General features: G+C 39.1%; 1 long non-coding RNA gene across 1 annotated transcript; it reads left to right on the top strand.

Moving 5' to 3' along the window:
* The first annotated feature begins 263 nt into the window (after positions 1-263).
* LOC310631738 lies at positions 264-6,132 on the top strand. The gene is made up of 3 exons (XR_014490686.1): positions 264-486; positions 4,356-4,496; positions 5,254-6,132. It is a non-coding gene; the product is annotated as an uncharacterized lncRNA (long non-coding RNA).
* Positions 6,133-7,168: the final 1,036 nt, after the last annotated feature.

Raw genomic sequence — 7,168 nt, 5'->3', positions numbered from 1 at the left:
AGCTTTGTCTTCGCCCCTTCGCGTCGTCTGCAGGACCCGCTCAATCGTGAAGGGAGCCTGCTGGGTGGTAAAGCTGCGCGGCGCTGATACGGCAGGGGAGGCGAAAGAGCCGGCCAGCCTCGGACGGAGAAAGGGAAGTTCAGCGCTGCCACCCTGGCTGAGCACATCCACGGCGAGGTCTGCAACCCCCGCCTTCGCTCCTCGGGGCGGCTACGCAACGTATTTCCCACCTCCTCTTCCTGCTTTTCTGCAGGGAATGAAATCGCCGGCCTGTTCTTTTTTTTTTTTCTCCCTCCTCCTTTCCGTGGCAAGCGGGACCGATCGAGGCATTGAAACCCTCTTCCCACGCCCCCACGCCGCAAATGGGGATATTAATTAACGCACGGTTAAGGAGAACCCAAGGATTCCAGTGGGTCCACTCGAAGTAGGATGAAACCAGATCCCAAACAGTATCTGATCCTTTGCCCGTTTCAAAAGATCAGCCAGGTGAATTTGGATCCTATCCTGCCTACTGTGGGGGAGTCCTAGGACTTAGGCCACAGCGAAGTCGTAGCATGGTACATGGCTAGGCGAGATGAAGGGATCCGCTTAAATTCGCCCCGCCAGCATTTGTGCCTTCCTGCAGGGAGGGAACTGCTGGGGTCTTGCAAAGAAAGCGGTACTCCAGGAGTCTTCAAACTTGGCCCTTTTATGACTTGTGGACTTCAACTCCCAGAATTCCTCAGCCAGCGTGCCTGGCTGAGGAATTCTGGGAGTTGAAGTCCACAAGTCATAAAAGGGCCAAGTTTGAAGACCCCTGCTGTACTCTATAGTAGGAGGAAGTCTGTGTCTGCCAGGTGTTGCTGGAGTTAGACTGAGCTGTTTTTCCAGTGCAGAGATGGCCACTTCATAGCAGAGAAGGGGACTATTAAGAACATTAAAAACTCGCTTACAATATCAGTCTAGGTTCTCCCTGCGGTGTGTTACTGACAAAGTTATTTAAGTTAATTTAGATCCAGTTCACAGGTGTTTGCATTTGGTTTATGGGGTCAAGTTACTCAACCCTTAACTCACTGCTGACTTTATGAATTGACTCGGTTGAAAAGGGTACTGTAAATACGTAGAAGAGAGAGGTTGGCTGTCCCTTGTTGATATGAGGCCGAGTTGAATTGCCTGCAGGAAACAAAAGTTAAACTGGCCTACAAGGCCCCCTTTAAGATGTTTGAAATGATTCTGTTTAAGGTATAATTTTTTGCTGTTGCATACAGTGTACAACTAGTGATAGCTCATCACACCCACTAATTGTTGAATATAGTACTAGAAATTTACTTCATGACTGTTGGCCTCTAGTTTGCTCAATGAATTTTTTTTAAAAAGATACACCTATACTAGGCTTATTGCCGAAATGTTTGATTATTTTAAAGTTAATGTAATACTATAAAAAGTTGGGGTGGAAAAAATACACTGTAGTAAGGAAGTAAAATTAGGTTCTAGTATTCCAGTCCAAAAAAAAATACATTAAGAGTTTTGTTCAGAGCAGATCTCCAAGAACACCAGATTGATCTGATGATTTCAAACAGTTTTACAATAATGGCTAATAGTGGTGTCCTGCTGAGTTCAAAAGATGGAGTTCTTTTGTTGGGAAAAAGCACAGTTAAATACTGCCATCATTACAGATATGTGTTTTAGTTGGGTTTTTTTAAACCACCACCAGTCTCCATGTGGAATCTGCACTGCACAATTGATCTTTTTCAATAAATAACATGTTCAGTCCATATCTTTTGGTTAACAAAGCCAAGCAAGCTTGTGCTGCTGAATTGCAGGGGCTCACAAACAGGCTATGTAACAAGGACAGTTAAAATATTCATTGCATTTATTTTGTGGAAAACAAACACAAAACGCTTCAGACATTCTGGATTGTTTGAGATTGGAGCACATTATTCAATCATTCTGGAACTCTCCATTTCTTATTAAAACAGCAATGTATAAAATAGTTCCTTGAGTCAGTCAAATTTTGGGAACAGAATGTCCTGTATTTTTCCATATTCTGCCATGGAAATCTTTATATTGACCATCTTTGAGCTTTCCGGCCAGGACTGAGAATTTTTAATTTTTAATTTTAACTTATTGTAATTGGGTTTTTAATCAGAGTTATAGGGGTTTTAGATTTTTAATCAAGGATAATTTAATCTATTTTAATTGTTATTAACTTTGTGTATTGTAATGTTGTTTTAATTGCCTTGTGAACCGCCCTGGGTCCTACGGGAAAAGGGTGGTATATAATTTCAATAAATAAGTTCAATAAATAATAAATAATTTTCTCAAATTCACAAATGATCATCCTTAAATGGTCTGGGCTTTTAAGAATTCTGCTTTAGTGCCAGCTGGCTGCACTAAAAATTTCAGAAATTTTAGAAAATAAATTTCAGAAACGCCAATGTATTTGTGTAGCCATACCGATTAAACAAATACTAACACCTCTCATTAGGAAGTTTCAGGAAGCCATTTTATCTTAGGTGCAGTCATTTATGATACAGCAAGTATATTCACAGGATCTTACAAGGAGGACAAAGTAAAGGAAACATTTTAAAATGCCATTGTTACTATTTATCATTATAAAGTCTAGCACTGCCAGAGGAAATGCATCTAGATGAAAAAGTATCTGAAGCTACATTGGGGAAAATTTATTGTATTATTTGGGAGACAAAGGAAGCTGTCTTACACCGACTGTTTTCATACTTGTAAGACACAGAATACTGAAAAATGTACCAAAGTTTCTTGCAAGTTTCTAAACATTCTTGCCCTATGGAAGCCAATAAACTTAATGATTTGACTTAGCCAGAACTACACTACAGTATATTTTCTTAAAAAGCATGCAGTGGTGCTAACATATCTAGAGCAGGAGTCAATATCTGGGATGTGTAAACTACATACAGTACTTGGCTGCCAAAATAACTGCCCTGCACCAATAGAGAAGGCTGTGCACCTTCACCAGCCAATCACAACATTAGTAACAGAAAGTCATTTAGTCCCTGCAACCAGCTCATCACCATTTGGTCAATGTCTGGCAAGACCAGAATAATAGAATTCAGAAACCAATCACTCTCTTAAGTGACCAGGATGAAAGAAGAAATGAAAGAATAGAAAAATTATGCCCTCTTCCTTCCTTTCCTAGTAATCTCAGAATTGTTGGTTACTTTCCTAGCTCATGAGGAGGAGTGGGGGAAGCTGATGTAGAGACTGGAGCAAAAGGTCAGAATTTAACTGAGTGCAGATGAAGTTAAATCTACCACAGTTTTTCTCTTGAGATGTTACTGTGTTTTAATTATAAGAAAACTTAAATGAAGCCATTAATATGTAAGAAGTAGCCTAAGTTAATTCTGTGTTTGTCTCCCGAACTATTTTAGTCACATCTTGCTTAACTGCATGGGTATCTCAGAGATATATTGCTAGAATTAGATCTAGATGTGGGTTTACATAATTAGATTTCAACTATGTTTAGCCATAACCCAGTACCTAGTTTGTATGGATAAAACTGTTAAATAGACGACACATGATTATTAGGCTTAATATCAATTGTCCCTCATTAATATTGCAGAGAAGTGATTAGCATTTTGAGGCAAACAAGGTATACTTAGTTAGTGGAACATGACCCCGCTGTCATTAAATTATATCTATGATTAATGATCTTCTGTAGCATAGAGCTTAAAGTTTGAGCAATAATGAATAGATTATCAAGTAGGCACCAGGAAAAAGATGAACCCTGAGGGTTAGAGGCACAGCTGTTGCTGCTCCAAGTTTTTTTCAGATCAGAATGCGTACCTCTCTCCCTTGTCTTCTACTGGGGGATCCAAAGTCTTTAGAAGTTGAAATGACAACCATGCTTTTGTAATATCTGTCACTCAAAGCAGGATACTTGTACCTTCGTTAATTGGGATGCTGCCTGTTTCTCATCTTTCAGATTGCAAGGGCAAGTTCAATGGTGACTCCAAATTTGTTTATTCCAGAACATGAAAGGAAGGATAATTAACTTTTATTATTACCCACAATACTTATGCGTTCCATCCAGAGAGTGGGCAGAAAGTGCTCTGTCAATACATGTCTGAATTCATTTTTACTTGACCACACATTTTGAAAGCCAGGAAAAGAGAAGGATCCCATGCAGAAGCAAACAAGTCAACAATCTTCCTCCATAGTGTTGGCTTGCTCACACTTAAAACTGTGTTTTGTTTAGTATACTGGGCTGATGAGCTCTAACTGAGTTACAAGTGATTTATTTTTTTACAGTGATGTGCTCAGGTTGCCAAATTTTCTTTCATCTTTGGAAAGGATTTTTTTTTTAATTTGGTATGTTTATTTATGGCACCGTTCACTAGGAATCCATCATTACCTTAACAGCTGTCACACCAAATGGTACAGCATGTGTGCCTTTAAAGAAGATACTGAACGCTTTCCCATCCTACAGAAGTGCACGGCCAAAATGCCGTAGGAACCTGGGAGCCAAAATAGTACCCAAGGTATTCTTATTCATTCTTTTTATTTATGTATTTTTCCTCTTGCTTTATATTTAGGGATTGTAGGTTGTTACATTTTTCTCCTGTGATTCTTTGTCACAGCCTTTTGAATAGATATGAAAAAATACAAAACAGTTGTCTTTTTTTCCCCTTCCAATCAACTTTATGAATTGAGAGGGACATGTAATGGATTTTAAATTTTAATAGAATGATCAGGAACTACCCTTAGTAGCTGGTGATGGAATAGAGTAGAATTACCTTTGTTCAAAAGATTGGAGAATGTGACATGCACAGAATATAATATGATGTATACTGAAATAGTTTCATCATGTACACCTGGCCAATGAATAAAGAAATGCAAAATATTATATACTAAATTCAACATTTTCTAGAGCGTCCCGTCAAAATGACTTGGAACAGTGAGCAATAGGAAGGCAGTAGGCAGCCAGAAAAAACCTAGCTTATCGTGCATAAATATTTTGATATTTAAGATTTGGAATGCTTTGATTGATGTCTGAAAGGCAGAGGAGAAGAGTATTTCAGTTAGCTTCAGTCTGTGACAGGCACGAAGGATCAGGACCACATGTTAAGCTCTAGTTAAGATGATTTATTGCTCACGCCTATATACAAGAATCTAGTCAAGTAGTGGTCAGCACTGAATTGGTGCTAGATAAGAGTTAATAGAATCCAAGAGGGGGATTTTGATGCTTGTGGGAACATAATGACTCCAGGCTGATACTTCTCTTGACTCCACCCACAGGTTCTGCCTCTCCTTCTCCTACAGTTTGCCGCATGCAGCTCAGCCCTGGGCCTAATTTTCAGACTCATCCACATCTTGATGCCCAGCCAGGAATTCTTGTATGTTAACTCTGATCAGACAGCAAAATGAACATGGGCTTCTATAGGTAAAAAAATTGCGCTTTTTTTGACTGGAAGATACTGAGATGCTGCAGAGATGCCTGTTGCTGGAAAGAAAAGGCAGTGCTGAATTTTGCTGATTTTTCTACTGCAGCCCGATATTTTCTAAGGAGACCTCCTTAACCTCTGGACAGAGGGGAACATTGGATTATGGAGTGGAAGTAAGATATTGTTAGCCCCAAATATCTTTGTCCTTCGCCAAAACATTCTGTGAATGAAGCCCTATATCTTTGAAAATATTTTTGTTGTTGATGAAGATATTGGAAGTTCTCATTCATATTTCCTCCAAAATAGTGCCACCAACAAAGCAATCTCAGGCATACCTTTTTGGATATAAGCCCATTCCATACAACAGAGCTTATGCTCAGATAGGTATATCTAAGACAAAAACCCTATAATGAAGTTCAAATCTTACACAGACACACAAAAGGATTTTAATTGAACTAGATCAATTTAATTTAGTTTAAAAGCTAAATAATCAATCAATCAATCCCAAGTTCTTCCACCAGCTGATAGCCCAACATTTTAGGTAAATGAATTGCCAGGATGATAGGTAATGATCAAATTACACTTAATCTTACTCTATATTATTATGTATGCAGGTTAAGCAAATATTCCAATGACAAAATGATGGCAGGGTCTCAGAAGACAGCTATCCTCCCCCCACCCAATTGCTTGAAATAAGAGTTGAAGATATGCCCATTCCCCAGGCATTTGTACAATATCCACAACTCCAGGGTCTGATTGCCTTTTAAATATTTTTTTTAAAAATCATATAAAGTTTTAACATTACTTTGTTCAGAACTGGTTGTTTTCTTGGGTTTTTTCATTGTTTAATGTGAACTGCTTTTACTTTGCATACTTCCAAGCAGGACAAATGGTATACAGTAGTAATATTATTACCTTCATATCATCATCATAATGCAAATAATAGCAGCACTGTTTCATTTAAACTGTTTTAGCTTGGCAATGCTGAGATGGGAATGAAAAATCCTTAACACAGTTAGTAACGTCCTCATTTTAGCAGTTTAAAACAACAGATAAAGATAGGGGAGGTGGACTCAAATAATCTCATCACAATGTTTCCCAGATTAATTTTGGATGGACAGGGAATGCCGGGAAAGAGGGATCTGCTCTGACTGGAATGGCTCAGGTGTCCTGTCTTACCAGTGTTTTCTTGACAAGAAACCTTGATGGGTATGGAAAGAGACAGAGAGCCGGGTCAAAGCAGCAAAGCTATTGTAAACTAACTGTCAAGAGACGTCTATAATGGCAGGCATTTCCCACCATAATCATCCAGTACTTGATGAAAAGGTTATAGCTTTCTAGGCAGTCACGTTAACAATCTGGCCAAAAAAAAAAGGAGGGGGGAAGTGGGGAATTAGAAACAAGTGAATTAATTACCTCTTGTCCAGATCCCCATGCATAAAAAGGCCAACACATATGCTAACTACCAAAGCCTCACCTAAGATTTCAGTGGAGCTTCTTCAGGAACACTGAAGATTTCAGATTGAGCATGGCCACTCAACCTGGTCACTCATAGCATTGGTGGACAATCAGAAGCAAACCCAATGTGTCTAGCAGATGTTGATGTGTACACAAATGCATGCACACAGAGAGACACAGTGCACACATTCCTTGGGTGTACAGATATTATTAGCGAGGAGGAAGGCCTCAGCTCAAAATAAATCCATGTAAATACCTGAGCCATATATGAGGCAGAGGAGTTAAGACAATGCAGAGATACAGAACCATTA

This window comes from Vipera ursinii (genome assembly GCF_947247035.1).
Source record: "Vipera ursinii genome assembly, chromosome: 1".
Lineage (NCBI taxonomy): Eukaryota > Metazoa > Chordata > Lepidosauria > Squamata > Viperidae > Vipera > Vipera ursinii.
This window is presented reverse-complemented; position numbering and strand designations above follow the sequence as displayed.